Genomic DNA, 19936 nt, shown 5'->3' with positions numbered 1-19936 from the left:
TTTTCTAGTTCATTCTATTTGCCTATCAATTTCATGAAGTCATTGTTTTTGATAGCTGAGTAGTACTCCATTGTGTAGATGTACCACATTTTTTGAATCCATTCTTCTGTTGAAGGGCATCTGAGTTCTTTCCAGCTTCTGACTATTATAAACAAGGCTGCTATGAACATAATGGAGCATGTGTCTTTGTTGTATGTTGGAGCATCTTTTGGGTATATGCCTATGAGTGGTATAGCTGGGTCTTCAGGTAGTTCAATGTCCAATTTTCTGAGGAACCTTCTGGTTGATTTCCAGAGAGGTTGTACCAGTTTGCAATCCCACCAAAAGTGGAGGAGTGTTTCTCTTTCTCCATATCGTCACCAGGATCTGTTGTATATTTTGGATATTAGCCCTCTATCAGATAGAGGATTGGTAAAGATCTTTTCCCAATCTGTTGGTTGCCTTGTTTTCCCTGATGACAGTGTCTTTTGCTTTACAAAAGCTTTGCAGTTTTATGAGGTCCCATTTGTTGATTCTTGATCTTAGAGCATAAGCCATTGGTGTTTTGTTCAGGAAAATTTCCCCAGTGCCCATGTGTTCGAGATTCTTCCCTACTTTTTCTTCTGTTAGTTTGAGTGTATCTGGTTTGATGTGGAGGTCCTTGATCCACTTGGATTTAAGCTTTGTACATGGTGATAAGAATGGTTCGATTTGCATTCTTCTACATGCTGAACTCCAGTTGAACCAGCACCATTTGTTGAAAATGCTGTCTTTCTTCCACTGGATGGTTTTAGCTCCTTTGTCAAAGATCAAGTGGCTATAGGGGTGTGGGTTCACTTCTGGAACTTCAGTTCTGTTCCACTGATCTACCTACCTGTCTCTGTACCAATACCATACAGTTTTTATGACTATTGCTCTGTAATACTGCTTGAAGTCAGGGATGGTGATTCCCCCCAGAAGTTTTTTTTTCTTTATTGTTGAGTATAGTTTTCGCTATCCTGTGTTTTTTGTTATTCCAAAATGAATTTGCAAACTGCTCTTTCTATCTCTATAAAGAATTGAGTAGGAATTTTGATGGGGATTGCATTGAATCTGTAGATTGCTTTTGGCAAAATGGCCATCTTTACTATATTAATCCTGCCAATGCATGAGCATGGAAGATCTTTCCATCTTCTGAGATCTTCCTCAATTTCTTTCTTCAGAGATTTGAAGTTCTTGTCATACAGATCTTTCACTTGCTTGGTTAAAGTCACACCAAGATATTTTATATTATTTTGGACTATTGTGAAGGGTGTCATTTCCTTAATTTATTTCTCAGCCTGTTTATCCTTTGAGTAGAGGAAGGCTACTGATTTGTTTGAGTTAAGTTTATACCCTGACACTTTGCTGAATTTGTTTATCAGGCTTAGTAGTTCTCTGGTGGAACTTTTGGGGTTGCTTAAGTACACTATCATATCATCTGCAAATAGTGATAATTTGATTTCTTCCCTTACAATTTGTATTCCTTTGATCTCCTTTGTCTGATTGCTCTGGCTAGGACTTTGAGTACTATATTGAATAAGTAGGGAGAGAGTGGGCAACCTTGTCTAGTCCCTGATTTTAGTGGGATTGCTTCAAGTTTCTCTCCATTTAGTTTGATGTTAGCTACTGGTTTGCTGTATATTGCTTTTACTATGTTTAGATATGGCCCTTGAATTCCTGATCTTTCCAGGACTTTTATCATGAAGGAGTGTTTAATTATTTCAAATGCTTTCTCAGCATCTAATGAAATGACCATGTGGTTCTTATCTTTGAGTTCATTTATATAGTGGATTACATCATCCCAGGGATGCATGGATTTTCATATATTAAACCACCCCTGCATCCCTGGGATGAAGCTTATATGTCGAGGCCTGTTTTGTGACTGATTATATGGTCAGTTTTGAAGAAGGTTCCATGAGGTGCTGAGTTGTTTTAGGATGGAATGTTCTATAAATATCTGTTAAATCCAATTGGTTCATAACTTCTGTTAGTTTCTTTACATCTCTGTTTAATTTCTGTTTCCATGATCTGTCCAGTGATGAGAGTGGGGTGTTGAAATCTCCTACTATTATCATGTGAGGTACAATGTGTGCTTTGAGCTTTAGTAAGGTTTCTTTTATGAATGTAGGTGCCCTTGCATTTGCAGCATAGATATTTAGGATCGAGAGTTCATCTTGGTGAATTTTTTCTTTGATGAATATGAAGTGTCTTTCCTTATTTTTTTAATGACTCTTGGTTGAAAGTCAACTTTATTTGATATTAGAATGGCAACTCCAGCGTGTTTCTTTGCACCATTTGCTTGGAAAATTGTTTTCCAGCCATTTACTCTGAGGTAGTGTCTGTCTTTGTCTCTGAGGTGTGTTTCCTGCATGCAGCAAAATGCTGGGTCCTCTTTACATATCCACTCTGTTAGTCTATGTCTTTTTACTGGGAAATTGAGTACATTGATGTTGAGAGATATTAAGAAATAGTGATCACTTCCTGTTATTTTCGTTGTTAGAGATGGAATTATGTTTGCTTGTCTCTCTTTTAGTTTCATTCCAAGGAAATTATATTCTTGCTTTCTGTATGGTGTAGTTTCTCTCCTTGTGTTGGATTTTTCCATCTATTATCCTTTGTAGAGCTGGATTTGTAGAAAGATATTGTGTAAATTTGGTTTTATCATGGAATATCTTGGTTTCCTCATCTACGTTAATTGAAAGTTTTGCTGGATACAGTAACTTGGGCTGGCATTTGTGTTCTCGTAGGGTTTGTATGGAATCTGTCCAGGATCTTCTGGCTTTCATAGTCTCTGGTGAGAAGTCTGGTGTAATTCTTATAGGTCTGCTTTTATATGTTACTTGACCTTTTTCCCTTACTGCTTTTAATATTCTTTCTTTGTTGTATGCATTTGGTGTTTTAACTATTATGTGACAGGAGGAATTTCTCCTCTGGTCCAGTCTATTTGGAGTTCTGTAGCCTTCTTGTATGTTTATGGGCATCTCTTTCTTTAGGTTAGGGAAGTTTTCTTCTATAATTTTGTTGAAGATATTTACTGGTTCCCTAAGTTGGGAGTCTTTACTTCCTTCTATATCTATTATCCTTAGGTTTGATTTTCTCATTGTGTTCTGGATTTCCTGTATGTTTTGGGCTAGGAGCTTTTTGCATTTTACATTATCTTTGACAGTTGTGTTGATGTTTTCTATGGTATCTTCTGCCCCTGAGATTCTCTCTTCTAACTCTTGTATTCTGTTTGTAATGCTTGTATCAATGACTCCTTGTTTCTTCCTTAGGTTTTTTATCTCCAGGGTTGTCTTCCTTTGTGGTTTCTTTATTGTTTCTACTTCTATTTTCAATTCCTTCACCTGTTTAATTGTGTTTCCCTGTAATTATTTCAGTGATTTTTGTGTTTGCTCTCTAAGGGCTTCTACTTGTTTACTTGTGCTTTCCTGCATTTCTCTAAGGGAGTTCTTTATGTCTTTCTTAAAGTCCTCCATCTTTATCAAAAACTGTGATTTCAAATCTAAATCTTGCTTTTCTGGTGTGTTTGGATATCCAGTATTTTCTTTGGGGAGAACTGGACTCTGATGATGCCAAGTAGGCTTGGTTTCTGTTGATTAGGTTCCTGCGCTTACCTCTAGCCATTGGCTTGTCTCTGGTGTTTGCTTGTCTTGCTGTTTCTGGGAGTGACTTAGCCCTGCTGTATGCCTCTGTGTCAGCACGCCTGTAGAACTGTTCTCCTGTTTTCTTTCAGCCTTTCCTGAGAATAGGTGCTCTGCTCCCAGCTGTGTAGGTGCTCCTGGAGACTGTCTTCCAGCTCTAGGCACGGGCAGGAATCAAAGGGTCCTGCCCCTGATTGCTCGTGTAGGTCCTAACACCCAGCAGGCACAGTTGGCACTATGCAATTCTCTTTTGGGTCTGTGACTCCTTAGGAGTAACCACACTTCTGAGGTTCCAGCTCTTTCCCCCAATGGATTTGGGTGCAGGGAGCTGTTTGGCCAGATCAGTTTGGTCCTGGGTGCAGACCAGAACCATGGGTACCGGTGGCTATCTGTTCTTATATCCCTCTGTCCTGAGACACTGTGCAGTTTCCCCTTGGACCAGGGATGTGGGCCGAGGTATGGAAAGGTGGCAGTCTGTCCTGCAATCTCAGGATGTCTGCATTCCTGGGTAGTCCGCTCTGTTCCCCACGGGATTTGTGTGCCAACTAAGTTTTAAGGATCTGATTTCCCCCATAAATAAACTGGTTCAGATTTGTCAATAACAGAGACAGTCTTTTGTTGATGTTGTTTGTTTGTTGAGTCTCATAACTTAGGCTGGTCTCAAACTCACTATTCCATGCAGCTGAGGCTGACCTTAAATTCTTGATCTTCCTGCTTTATGCAGGGATGGGGGTGGGTTAGGGTGCTGGGTCAAGCAAAGTAACTAAGAAAGGCACTCTGACTAGGGGAACAGATATGTTGGCCACAGATATCAGGTCCTCCAAACACAATCCAACAGACTCATCCCAAACTCTGTATCAGACCACCAGCTGTGGCTAACTTCTTTCTCCTGCTGTCATCTCCAGTGGATCACATAGATCTTCCCCTTCCTAACTTTCTTCTGTTGATTCACCATGTTATCCAGACCTCAACTCCAGCAAGCATTGCCTAGTAACCCCCCCCAGGCTACTCCTGCCAGAAAAGTGAGTACACTATAGATCTTTACCACTCCCTCCCTCTGCTCCTCCAAATCCAATCCTCTAATCTTATTCCCAACTCTTCAATAGAATGCCTGCTACAGCTCCCTCACTGCTTTGTTCCAGACCCGAACTCCAGCAAGTACTCTTTGGGAACCCACAGGCCACTCTGATCAGTGAAGCAGGAGAGCTGGTGGCAGATCTTCACTTCTCATTCCATTCTCCCAAGTCTAATCCTCCACTCTGATTGACAGCTCTATAGCAGACTTTCTGCAGTGGCCTCCCATTCCCAAGAGACTAAGCAGATCCACTGGAACAGCCTGCTTCTCTTCTTCCTGTAGACCTCTTCAGCATTCCTTCAGTCCATCTCCATTCCAGCTACCAATATTCAGAAACACATTTTACCTGGAACTCCTACTTGCCACAACTATTGGGATCCCAGAGAATTTCTTATTAGGCAACACATAACTATTACACTCTTTTAAGAACCATACCTAGAAACAGAAACTGAGGAACAAGACACTAACCGATTAAAGGCATAACCAGATATTAACATTAGAGTTATAATCTTCCCAATCCCAGATGCCAAGATACCAGCACAAACCCAATCAAAACAGCCAGGATAATTGTTTCCACTAGAGCACAGCAGCCCTACTGTGCAGGCTGAAGGGTAACACAAAAGACCTTAAAACAGCCTTCATGAATACAATAGAGAACCTTAAAAAGGAAATGAATAAACCCCTTAAAGAAATTTATGAAAATGCAGAGTGAAGGGAAGTGAGTAAAATAATTCGAGATCTAAACATGAAAATAGAATCTATAAAGAAAACCCAAACTCAGGGAAATTGGTAATTGAAAGTTTTAGGAACTTCAAGAGGAACCACATAGGCAAGCCTCCCCAACTGAATACAAAAGAGGAAAGAGAGAATTCAGGCACTGAAAACACAATAGAAAAATTGGATACCTCAGTCAGACAAAATATTAAATCTAAAAAAGTCTTGGCACAAAACATCCAGGAAATCAGGGACATTGTGAAAAGACCAAAACCAAGAATAACAGGAATTGAGGAAGGAGAAAAAAACCCAGGTCAAAAGCACAGAAAAACATTTCCAACAAAAACCATAGAAGAATATTTCCCCAACCTAAAGTAGGAGATGCATATCAAGGTACAAGAAGTGTACAAAATGCTAAATAGACTGTACCAGAAAAGAAAGTCCCCTTGGCACCTAATAATCAAAATACTAAATGCATAGAACAAATTAAAAATATCAAAAGGTTCAGGGGGAGAAAAGTAACATATAAAGGCAGACCTATCAGAATTATACCTGACTTCTCTATGGAGACATTAAAAGGCAGAAGGGCTGGGACAGATGTGCTACAAACTCTAAGAGACCACGAGTGTCAGCCCAGACAATTTGTCACAGCTTCAGTTTTATTGCTGTGAAAAGACACCATGACCAAAATATCTCTTAAAAAGGACAATGTTTAATTGGGTCTGGCTTACAATTTCAGAGGTTCAATCTATTATCATCATAGCAGGAAGCATGGCAGCATCCATACAGATGTAGTACTGGAGAAGGAGCTGAAAGTTTTACATCTTGATCTGAAGGCAGTCAGAAGGATTTCTTCCTAAGGCAGCCAGGGGAAGGCTTTCTTCCCCAGTGGTGGAGCTTGAGCATTAGGAAACCTCAAAGGCCACCCTCACAGTGATACACTTCCTCCATCAAGACCACGCCTATTCTAACAAGGCCACCCCTTCTAATAGTGCCACTTACCATGGGCCAAGTATATTCAAACCACCGTATTACTAAACCAATCAAAACTTTCAATCACAACAGATGGAGAAAATAAGCCATTCCATGATAAAAAAATAAGCAATATCTATCTACAAATCCAGCCCAAGTGAAGGAACTTGAAGGAAAATTCCAACATAAGAAGGTTAACCACATGCAAGAAAACACAGGGAATAAATAATCCCAGACAGGTAAATGAAAACAAGTGAAGTAAGGAAAGCACACATACATGTACGTGCGAGAACACACACACACACACACACACACACACACACAAACACACATGCACCATCACCAACAATGCCACTGCAGCTGCCACCACCTCCTCTCCCACTGCCGCCACCACCACCACCACCACCACCACCACCACCACCACCACCACCACCAAGGACAATACCAACAACAAAATAACAAGAATCAACAAACACTGTTCATTGATGTCTCTCAACATCATGGTCTCTGTTACACTATAAAACACAGACTAAGAGAATGGATGCAAAAACAAGATCTGTCCTTCTGCTGCATTAAAAAAGAAAAGAAAGGGGGCTGGGGATTTAGCTCAGTGGTAGAGCGCTTACCTAGGAAGCGCAAGGCCCTGGGTTTGGTCCCCAGCTCCGAAAAAAAGAACCAAAAAAAAAAAAAAAAAAGAAAAGATAGACATCACTTCAGAGTAAAAGGATGAAGAAAAATATTCCAAGCAAACAGACCTAAGAAGTATGCGTGGGTAGCCATATTAATATCTGAGAAAACATATTAATAAATCAAAGCTAATCAGAAGAGATAGGGAAGGATACTCCATATCCACCAAGAAGTCATTGAAATTCTCAGTATTTATGCACCAAAGACAAGGACACCTATGTTTATAAAAGAAACACTACTACAACTTAAATCACTTATTGATTCTCCTACTCTGATAGTGGAAGACTTTAGTATCCATAGTCTTTAATAGATAGGTCATCCAGACAAAAACTAAATGGAGAAATGCCAGAGTAAACTGACCTTATAAACCAAATGGACTTAACAGATATTCACAGAACATTTCAACAAAACACCAAAGAATGAACTTGTTCCCGGTGGTTGGAATATGCTTGGCTCAGGGAGTGACACTATTTGGAGGTATGGCCTTGTTGGGGTAGGTGTGGCCTTGTTGGAAGAAGTGTATCACTGTGGGCATGGGCTTTCAGACCCTCATTCTTGCTGCCTGAAAGCCAATCTTCTCCTGGCTGCTTTTGGAACAAGAAGTGGAACTCTCAGCTCCTCTAACCTGATGTCTGCCTGGATGCTGCCATGCTCCTGTCCTAATGATAATGGACTAAACCTTTGAACCTGCAAGCCAGCCCCATTTAAATGTTGTCCCTTATAAGGATTGTCTTGGTCATGGTGTCTGTTCACAATATTAAAGCCCTAAGTTTGCTTCTCAGGACTTTGTGGAACTTTCTCCAAAAGAGACGATACACTAAAACAGAAAACAAGTCTCAACAGATACAAGAAATGTGAAATAACATCTTGCACCCAATTTGACCACCATGGACAAAAGCTGACTATCAATAATAATGAAACAACAGGAAGTTTACAAACTCATGGTATCTCAACATTTCTCTACTGGGTGAAAAATGGTTCAAGACAAATTTTTAAAAAGTTACAGACTTTCTAGAATTGAATGAAACTGAATACAGAACATACCCAAACTTATGGGACACAATGAAGTGGTTCTAGAAGGTAAGTTTATATCACAAAGCACCTACATTAAAAGGGGGGGGGCACTCATAACAGCAACTCAACAATACATCTGAAGTCTACAGAACACAAAGAAATCATACCAAAAAAGAGATGTCAGGAAATAATTGACTCAGGGTTAAAAATCACAAAATAGAAACAACGATATCAATACAAAGAATCAAAGAAACAAAGACTTGATTTTTTGAAAAAAATCAAAAGGATTGATAAGTCTGTATGTAAATTAATTAAAAGTTAAAAAGATAATATTCAAATTAACAAACTTAGAAATGAAAAGGGGAAAAATACAACAGACACTGAGGAAATTCAGAGAATAATGACATACTTAAAAAACCTGTACTACACCAAATTCTAAAATCTAAAAGAAATGGATAAGTATTTGAATATATATAACACTTCCCAAAGCTAAATCAAGATTAGATAAACATGTGATACAGACCTTTAACATTTAGTAAAATAAAAACAGTCATTAAAAGTATTTTTAATGGTTTTAGGGAAGAATTCTATGAGTCATTATAGGAAAATTAATGCCAATATTTCAAAAATTATTCTGCCAAATAGAAACAGAAGGAATACTGCTCAATTTATTTAAAAAGGGCATTGTTACCTAAACCATATTAAAAACTCAGTAATATAAGAGAATACAGAGGGAAGCTCCAGGAAAGGGTGGCACAGATCTTCCTGGTTGCTGCCGCCGCGGAGAGCTCATAGGCAGCACCCCACGAGCAAACTTGAGCCTCAGGACCACAGGTAAGACCAACTTTTCTGCTGCAAGCGACCTGCCTGGTGAACTCAGGACACACAGAGGCAAAATTCCTCTAGGACTGGGCACTTCCGGCATTTAACAGGGGGAGTCCCAAACCAGCGGATCCCTGCCCGCAGCAGCTCTCTGCTCCCAAACCCCGTGGGAGAGAGAGCTCACTGCCTGGTCAGGTGAGCACTCCTGAGGCTGTAGAGCAGAAGAGACCATCAACACTGCCCACCCCTGCTCACATCCCTGGCCCAAGAGGAAACTGTATATGGCCTCTGGGTCCCCATAGAGGAGGGCCCAGGAGAAGCAGATCCACTGCGTCTGAGACACCGCCAGAACTTGAAGGGACCAACCGGATAAACAGTTCTCTGCACCCAAACCTTGTGGGAGGGAGAGCTAAACCTTCAGAGAGGCAGACACGCCTGGGAAACCAGAAGAGACTGCACTCTGCACACATCTCTGACGCCAGAGGAAAACACCAAACACCATCTGGAACCCTGGTGCACGGAAGCTCCCGGAAAGGGCAGCACAGATCTGCCTGGTTGCTGCTGCCTCAGAGAGCTCATAGGCAGCACCCCATGAGCAAACTTGAGCCTTGGAACCACAGGTAAGACCAACTTTTCTGCTGCAAGTGACCTGCCTGGTGAACTCAAGACACAGGCCCACAGGAACAGCTGAAGACCTGTAGATAGGAAAAACTACACGCCTGAAAGCAAAACACTCTGTCCCCATAACTGGCTGAAAGAAAACAGGAAAACAGGTCTACAGCACTCCTGACACACAGGCTTATAGGACAGTCTAGCCACTGTCAGAAATAGCAGACCAAAGTAACACCAGAGATAATCTGATGGCGAGAGGCAAGCGCAGGAACCCAAGCAACAGAAACCGAGACTACATGGCATCATCGGAGCCCAATTCTCCCACCAGAGCAAACACGGAATATCCAAACACACCAGAAAAGCAAGATCTAGTTTCAAAATCATATTTGATCAGGATGCTGGAGGACTTCAAGAAAGACGTGAAGAACTCCCTTAGAGAACAAGTAGAAGCCTACAGAGAGGAATCTCAAAAATCCCTGAAAGAATTCCAGGAAAACATAAATAAACAAGTAGAAGCCCATAGAGAGGAGTCACAAAAATCCCTGAAAGAATTCCAAGAAAACATAAATAAACAAGTAGAAGCCCATAGAGAGAAGTCACAAAAATCCCTGAAAGAATTCCAGGAAAACACAATCAAACAGTTGAAGGAATTAAAAATGGAAATAGAAGCAATCAAGAAAGAACACATGGAAACAACTCTGGATATAGAAAACCAAAAGAAGAGACAAGGAGCTGTAGATATGAGCTTCACCAACAGAACACAAGAGATGGAAGACAGATTCTCAGGAGCAGAAGTTTCCATAGAAATCATTGACTCAACTGTCAAAGATAATGTAAAGCAGAAAAAGCTACTGGTCCAAAACATACAGGAAATCCAGGACTCAATGAGAAGATCAAACCTAAGGATAATAGGTATAGAAGAGAGTGAAGACTCCCAGCTCAAAGGACCAGTAAATATCTTCAACAAAATCATAGAAGAAAACTTCCCTAACCTAAAAAAAGAGATACCCATAGGCATACAAGAAGCCTACAGAACTCCAAATAGATTGGACCAGAAAAGAAACACCTCCCGTCACATAATTGTCAAAACACCAAATGCACAAAATAAAGAAAGAATATTAAAAGCAGTAAGGGAAAAAGGTCAAGTAACATATAAAGGCAGACCTATCAGAATCACACCAGACTTTTCGCCAGAAACTATGAAAGCTAGAAGATCCTGGGCAGATGTCATACAGACCCTAAGAGAACACAAATGCCAGCCCAGGTTACTGTATCCTGCAAAACTCTCAATTAACATAGATGGAGAAACCAAGATATTCCATGACAAAACCAAATTTACACAATATCTTTCTACAAAGCCAGCACTACAAAAGATAATAAATGGTAAAGCCCAACATAAGGAGGCAAGCTATACCCCAGAAGAAGCAAGAAACTAATCGTCTTGGCAACAAAACAAAGAGAAGAAAAGCACACAAACATAACCTCATATCCAAATATGAATATAACAGGAAGCAATAATCACTATTCCTTAATATCTCTAAACATCAATGGCCTCAACTCCCCAATAAAAAGACATAGATTAACAAACTGGATATGCAATGAGGACCCTACATTCTGCTGCCTACAGGAAACACACCTCAGAGACAAAGACAGACACTACCTCAGAGTGAAAGGCTGGAAAACAACTTTCCAAGCAAATGGTCAGAAGAAGCAAGCTGGAGTAGCCATTCTAATATCAAATAAAATCAATTTTCAACTAAAATTTATCAGAAAAGATAAGGAAGGACACTTCATATTCATCAAAGGAAAAATCCACCAAGATGAACTCTCAATCCTAAATATCTATGTCCTAAATACAAGGGCACCTACATACGTAAAAGAAACCTTACTAAAGCTCAAAACATACATTGAACCTCACACAATAATAGTAGGAGATTTCAACACCCCACTCTCATCAATGGACAGATCATGGAAACAGAAATTAAACAGAGACGTAGACAGACTAAGAGAAGTCATGAGCCAAATGGACTTAACAGATATTTATAGAACATTCTATCCTAAAGCAAAAGGATATACCTTCTTCTCAGCTCCTCATGGTACTTTCTCCAAAATTGACCATATAATTGGTCAAAAAACAGGCCTCAACCGGTACAGAAAGATAGAAATAATCCCATGCGTGCTATCGGACCACCACGGCCTAAAACTGGTCTTCAATAACAATAAGGGAAGAATGCCCACATATACGTGGAAATTGAACAATGCTCTACTCAATGATATCCTGGTCAAGGAAGAAATAAAGAAAGAAATTAAAGACTTTTTAGAATTTAATGAAAATGAAGGTACAACATAACCAAACTTATGGGACACAATGAAAGCTGTGCTAAGAGGAAAACTCATAGCGCTGAGTGCCTGCAGAAAGAAACAGGAAAGAGCATATGTCAGCAGCTTGACAGCACACCTAAAAGCTCTAGAACAAAAAGAAGCAAATACACCCAGGAGGAGTAGAAGGCAGGAAATAATCAAACTCAGAGCTGAAATCAACCAAGTAGAAACAAAAAGGACCATAGAAAGAATCAACAGAACCAAAAGTTGGTTCTTTGAGAAAATCAACAAGATAGATAAACCCTTAGCCAGACTAATGAGAGGACACAGAGAGTGTATCCAAATTAACAAAATCAGAAATGAAAAGGGAGACATAACTACAGATTCAGAGGAAATTCAAAAAAATCACCAGATCTTACTATAAAAGCCTATATTCAACAAAACTTGAAAATCTGCAGGAAATGGACAATTTCCTAGACAGATACCAGGTACTGAAGTTAAATCAGGAACAGATAAACCAGTTAAACAACCCCATAACTCCTAAGGAAATAGAAGCAGTCATTAAAGGTCTCCCAACCAAAAAGAGCCCAGGTCCAGTCGGGTTTAGTGCAGAATTCTATCACACCTTCATAGAAGACCTCATACCAATATTATCCAAACTATTCCACAAAATTGAAACAGATGGAGCACTACCGAATTCCTTCTATGAAGCCACAATTACTCTTTTACCTAAACCACACAAAGACCCAACAAAGAAAGAGAACTTCAGACCAATTTCCCTTATGAATATCGATGCAAAAATACTCAGTAAAATTCTGGCAAACCGAATCCAAGAGCACATCAAAACAATCATCCACCATGATCAAGTAGGCTTCATCCCAGGAATGCAGGGATGGTTGATATATGGAAAACCATCAACGTGATCCATTATATAAACAAACTGAAAGCACAAAACCACATAATCATTTCATTAGATGCTGAGAAAGCATTTGACAAATTTCAACACCCCTTCATGATAAAAGTCCTGGAAAGAATAGGAATTCAAGGCCCATACCTAAACATAGTAAAAGCCATATACAGCAAACCAGTTGCTAACATTAAACTAAATGAAGAGTAACTTGAAGCAATCCCACTAAAATCAGGGACTAGACAAGGCTGCCCACTCTCTCCCTAGTTATTCAATATAGTTCTTGAAATTCTAGCCAGAGCAATTAGGCAACAAAAGGAGGTCAAGGGGACACAGATCGGAAAAGAAGAAGTCAAAATATCACTATTTGCAGATGATATGATAGTATATTTAAGTGATCCCAAAAGTTCCACCAGAGAACTACTAAAGCTCATAGACAACTAGAGCAATGTGGCTGGGTATAAAATTAACTCAAATAAATCAGTAGCCTTCCTCTACACAAAAGAGAAACAAGCTGAGAAAGAAATTAGGGAAACGACACCCTTCATAATAGACCCAAATAATATAAAGTACCTCGGTGTGACTTTAACCAGGCAGGTAACAGATTTGTACAATAAGAACTTCAAGACACTGAGGAAAGAAATTGAAGAATTTCTCAGAAGATGGAAAGATCTCCCATGCTCATGGATTGGCAGGATTAATATAGTAAAAATGGCCATTTTACCAAAAGCAATCTACAGATTCCATGCAATCCCCATCAAAATACCAATCCAATTCTTCAAAGAGCTAGACAGAACAATTTGCAAATTCATCTGGAATAACAAAAAACCCAGGATAGCTAAAACTATCCTCAACAATAAAAGGACTTCAGGGGGAATCACTATCCCTGAACTCAAGCAGTATTACAGAGCAATAGTGATAAAAACTGCATGGTATTGGTACAGAGACAGACAGATAGACCAATGGAACAGAATTGAAGACCCAGAAATGAACCCACACACCTATGGGTACTTGATTTTTGACAAAGGAGCCAAAACCATCCAATGGAAAAAAGACAGCATTTTCAGCAAATGGTGCTGGTTCAACTGGAGGGCAACATGTAGAAGAATGCAGATCGATCCATGCTTATCACCCTGTACAAAGCTTAAGTCCAAGTGGATCAAGGACCTCCACATCAAACCAGATACACTCAAACTAATAGAAGAAAAACTAGGGCAGCATCTGGAACACATGGGCACTGGAAAAATTTTCCGGAACAAAACACCAATGGCTTATGCTTTCAGATCAAGAATCGACAAATGAGATCTCATAAAACTGCAAAGCTTCTGTAAGGCAAAGGACACTGTGGTTAGGACAAAACGGCAACCAACAGATTGGGAAAAGATCTTTCCCAATCCTACAACAGATAGAGGCCTTATATCCAAAATATACAAAGAACTCAAGAAGTTAGACCGCAGGGAGACAAATAACCCTATTAAAATTGGGGTTCAGAGCTAAAGAAAGAATTCACATCTGAGGAATTCTGAATGGCTGAGAAACACCTAAAGAAATGTTCAACATCTTTAGTCATAAGGGAAATGCAAATCACAACAACCCTGAGATTTCACCTCACACCAGTGAGAATGGCTAAGATCAAAAACTCAGGTGACAGCAGATGCTGGCGAGGATGCGGAGAAAGAAGAACACTCCTCCATTGTTGGTGGGATTGCAGACTGGTACAACCATTCTGGAAATCAGTCTGGAGGCTCCTCAGAAAATTGGACATTGAACTGCCTGAGGATCCAGCTATACCTCTCTTGGGCATATACCCAAAGATTCCCCAACATATAAAAAAGACACGTGCTCCACTCTGTTCATCGCAGCCTTATTTATAATAGCCAGAAGGTGGAAAGAACCCAGATGCCCTTCAACAGAGGAATGGATACAGAAAATGTGGTACATCTACACAATGGAATATTACTCAGCTATCAAAAACAATGACTTTATGAAATTCATAGGCAAATGGTCGGAACTGGAAAATATCATCCTAAGTGAGGTAACCCAATCACAGAAAAACACACATGGTATGCACTCATTGATAAGTGGCCATTAGCCCAAATGCTTGAGTTACCCTAGATGCCTAGAACAAATGAAACTCAAGACGGATGATCAAAATGTGAATGCTTCACTCCTTCTTTAAAAGGGGAATTAGAATACCCTTGGCAGGGAATAGAGAGGCAAAGATTAAAACAGACACAGAAGGAACACCCATTCAGAGCCTGCCCCACATGTGGCCCATACATATACAGCCATCCAATTAGACAAGATGGATGAAGCAAAGAAGTGCAGGCCGACAGGAGCCGGATGTAGATCTCTCCTGAGAGACACAGCCAGAATACAGCAAACACAGAGGCGTATGCCAGCAGCAAACCACTGAATTGAGGATAGGACCCCCGTTGAAGGAATCAGAGAAAGAACTGGAAGAGCTGGGACTCGAGACCCCATATGTACAACAATGCCAAGCAACCAGAGCTTCCAGGGACTAAGCCACTACCTAAAGACTATACATGGACTGACCCTGGACTCTGACCTCATAGGTAGCAATGAATATCCTAATAAGAGCACCAGTGGAAGGGGAAGCCCTGGGTCCTGCTAAGACTGAACCCCCAGTGAACTAGATTGTTGGGGGGAGGGCGGCAAGGGGGGGAGGATGGGGAAGGGAATACCTATAAGGAAGGGTAGGGGGGAGGGGGATGTTTGCCCGGAAACCGGGAAAGGTAATAACACTCGAAATGTATATAAGAAATACTCAAGTTAATAAAAAAAAGAAAGAAAGAAAGAAAATCAGAATGCTGACCAAGTTCTGGGGGAAACCGGGAAACGGAATAACACTCAAAATGTATATAAGTAATACTCAAGGTAATAATTAAAAAAAAGAAATGTAAAGAAGAAATACTCAAGTTAATAATAATAATAATAAAAAAGCTATTGCTGGCAGAGGAAAACCCTTTTAAAAAAAAGAGAATACAGACCAGTTTTCCTTATGAGCATACATACAAAATTCTCAATAAAAGACTTTCAAACTGAATTCAATAACACATCAAAAAGATCATCAACCATGATCAAGAAGGCTTCTTTCCAGAGACATAGATATATGTGTATATATATGAAAATAAATGTAATCCAAAATATAACAAAGATAAAAACCACATGTTCATCTCATTAGAGGCCTGTAGTGGAATTTTTCCCTAAATATTAAATAATCAGGTGGTCCTTCCATGTCTAATAAGGAGGTGGGCCTTCTGGTCCTAGAGGAAGAGGGAAGGCAAGAGGAGAAGACTTCCTCTTGGATGGGAGCATGGCAGAAAAGGTGTAGGCTGGGGACTGATAGTTCTAGTGGTGGAATCCATCAGGATCTATCCCCTGGAAGATTTCTAACATAAAATAGTTGGTAAATTTAGGATGATAGGTTCTGCACCCAGTGCTTGTGTTATCTCTTGGTTCTCGACCCAGATTGTCTCATGTTTCCCATTTCACGATATTCAACTGAGCTCCAGGGGAAGGTAACCACTGCGGAATGTGGGTTTGTGAGAGTGAAACCCCAGAGAGGAAATTTGGGATTCTGAGCAGGTTTGGCAGCAGCCAGCTGCAGGAAGGGGGGTAGGGAGATGACTAGGAATGTGAGAGGGTTCCTAGGCAAGGAAACCTTAAGAATTTGGACAGACACAGCATAGCCATATAGAGGTAGTGAGCAAGACTTCTAGGGCTGGAGAAAAGTTGGGCAGACATTTGAAAGGGGTTAGTCTTGGAGGCAGCAAGTTCGCCGGGGCGGAGAGTAGCTGGCATGGATTGATTTTTTAATTATTATATGCAACAGATATAGAGGTCTTTGACAAAATACAGCACTGCCCATAGTAAAAATCCTGAAGAGATGAGGAATATAATTTAACATAATAAAGGCAATTACAACAGGCCAACATCAACTTAAATAAAGAGAAACTCAACAATTATACTAAAATCAGGAGCAAGACAAGGCTGTTCACTTCTCCATATCTATGCAATATAGCACTTGAAGTCTCAGCTAGAGCAATATGATAACTCAAGGAGATCAAGGGGATACAAATAGGAAAAGAATAATTTAAAGTATCTTTATTTGTAGATGTTATGCTAATATACTTAAGTGACCCCAAAAATTACACTGGGGAACTCCTACAGACCATACACAATTTCAGCTAAGTAGCTAGATACAAAGTTAACACAAAAATCAGTATTCCTCCCATGTACAAATGACAAACAGACTGAGAAAGAAATCAAGGAAACAATACGTTTCACAATACCTCAAATAACATCATACATATTAGGGTATCTCTAGGCAAGTGAGTAAAAGACTTGTATGATATAAGTTCTCATGATAGGATGAAGCAATTTTTTGGAAATATGCCCAAAAGTGGTATAGCTGGATCTTGTGTTAGATCAGTTTCCAAATTTCTGAGAAACTGCCATATTGACTTCCAAGGTGGCTGTACAAATGTGCACTTCCACTAGCAGTGAAGGAGCGTCCCTTTTGTCCCACATCCTCACCAGCGTGAGCTGTCACTTGTGTTTTTGATTTTAGCTATTCTGAAAGGTGTGAAATAAGATCTCATTTGATTTGCATTTCTCTGATGGCTAAAGATGTTGAACATTTCTCTAAGTGTTTCTTGCTCATTTGAGAGTCCTCTGTCTTATCACAAGGACACTTGCTCAATTACCATCTTAGCAGCTTTATTCATAGTATCCAGAAACTGGAAACAATCTAGATTGTTTCCCTCAACTGAAGAATGGATAAAGAAAATGTGATACATTCCCATAATGCAGCACTACTCAGCTATTAAATATAATGACATCATGAAATTTGTAGGCAGATGGATAAAACTAGAAAAAATCATCAGAAGTGCGGTAACTTAGACACAGAAAGACAAGCATGGGGTATGGACTCATTTAAAGTGGATATTAGCTGTAAAGTTAAAGACAATCATGATGCAGTCCATAGATTCGGAGAGGCTAAGCCACAAGGAGGGATTAAAGGGGGACACAAGGATCTCCTGGTGAAAGGGAAATAGGATAGATTCCACAGGTGGACTAAGGGCAGGTCCAGGGGGGTTGAGATGGTGATGGGGTTGGGGTAGGGAGAAAATACTGTGAAAAACAACTGGAACTGGGAGGCACTTCAGGAGTGAGGTGGAAACCTAGTGCAGTGGAATCTCGATAGAATCTGTGAGAGTGATCCTAGCAAACACTCGTAACAAGGAGGGCCACAGGCCTGAATGGCCATCTTCTGAAACCAGGCAAGGCCTCAAGGGGAGCAACTGGGACACCAACGCAGCCACAAAAATCTTCCACCTACAGATTGTCCTGCCTGCAGAGTATGCTGGGACCAGAATCACCGTTGAAGAGAACAGAGAGATTGCATCCAGCAACTGATGGGAGCAGATGCAGAGTTCCACAGACGAACACCAGATGAAACTCCGGGAATCCTGTAGAGAAATGGAAGGAAGGATCAGGGGAGGCAGAGGGTCAGGGACAAACCAGGAGAACAGGGCCCACAAAAGCAACTGACTCATGAGGACTTGCAGAGATCAGAAAGCCTGTAGGAGTCTGATCTAGGTCCTCTGCATATATATTATGTCTGAGTAATTTGGTGTTATTCTGAAACTCTTAACAGTGGGAGTTGAGGCTGACCCTGACTCTTTTGTCTACTTGTGGAACCCTTTTCCTTCTACTGGGTTGCCTTGTCCAACCTTGATGTGATGGTATGAGCCTGGTCTTTTCATAGGCTGTTATAACTTATTTGGTTGATATTCCTGGAAGGTCTGCTCTTCTCTGAGAAAAGAGGGAGATATGGGGATTAGGGGGAGAGACTGGGAATGGGAGGGGGAAGTAACTGCAACCAGGAAGTAATCCATGAGCATTTAAAAATGAAAAATTTCAAGTCAATGAAGAAAGAAATTGAAAAAAGTATCAAAAGATGGAAAGATCTCCCATGCTCGTGGATCAGTAGGATTAAGATAGTAAAAGTGCCCACCAAAAGGAGAGCATGGCCCGCAATCTATGGATTCAAAGTAATCCTCACCAATTCTTCAAATATCTTGAAAGGACAATTCTCAATTTCATATGGAACAACAAAAAGCCCAGAAGAGTTAAATAATCATGAATAATAACATAATTGCTGGCGGTATCATTATTCCAGATTTCATGTTTTACCACAAAACTATACTAATTAAAAAAAAGGTGATATTGAAAGCATGAAAACAGACCTGTTGATCAATAGAATTAAAGACTTGGGAATAAATTCATATACCTATGTGTACAGAGCCATATTGGATTTGGGCCTAGCCGCTTTTTGACTGCATGGTTCAAAGTGACTAGGTGACTCTGGGCTGTTTGGCCACAGAGACTCACCCCTAAGATGACTGCCTTAAGTCTTAAGATTGTTGAATGAAAGCCTCTCCCATGAATTTACAGCACAGGAAGATAACATTCAAGGGATGCCTCAGCTCCCTTAGCAGATACCTGTTACCTCCTGAATCAACACCCGGTGTCTCCACCGCCTGACCTCTTTGCCTCCAGCTATCACTACCTATATCCGCACCTCCCCCTCCTCTGTGTTTCACAAAGGTCACTCCCCCTACCTGAAAGCCTTAAAAGCTCTAACGTTCATCCCAATAAAGGAGACCTTGACAATAGAATCTTGCTTGGTCTCCTTCTTCTCTCGCCCCCCCCCCCCATTTAGGCCCAAGGGTATCGCCCCTTCGGGACCCTGAATAACTGGGTCCCCGCTGGCGGGGACACCTATGGACACCTGAAGTTTGAAAAAGTAGTCAGAAATATACACTGGAGAAAAGATAGCACTTTCAACAAATAGAGATGGTCTAACTAGATGTTGGCATGTAGTGGAATTCAAATAGACCCATACTTATGTCCCTGCTGAAAACTCAAGTCTAAATGGATCAAAGACCTCACCATAAAACCAGATACACTGAGCCTGATAGAAGAGAAAGTGAGGAATAGCCTTGAACTCATTGGCACAGGAGAAGAATTTCTGAACAGAATTCCCTTAGCACAGGCAGTAAAACCAACAATTAATTAATGGGACCTCATGAAAGTGAAAAGCCTCTGTATGCAAAGATCACTGTGATTTGGACTAACCAG

The sequence above is a fragment of the Rattus norvegicus genome, chromosome 2, assembly GCF_021556685.1.
Source record: "Rattus norvegicus strain SHRSP/BbbUtx chromosome 2, alternate assembly SHRSP_T2T, whole genome shotgun sequence".
Lineage (NCBI taxonomy): Eukaryota > Metazoa > Chordata > Mammalia > Rodentia > Muridae > Rattus > Rattus norvegicus.
This window is presented reverse-complemented; position numbering follows the sequence as displayed.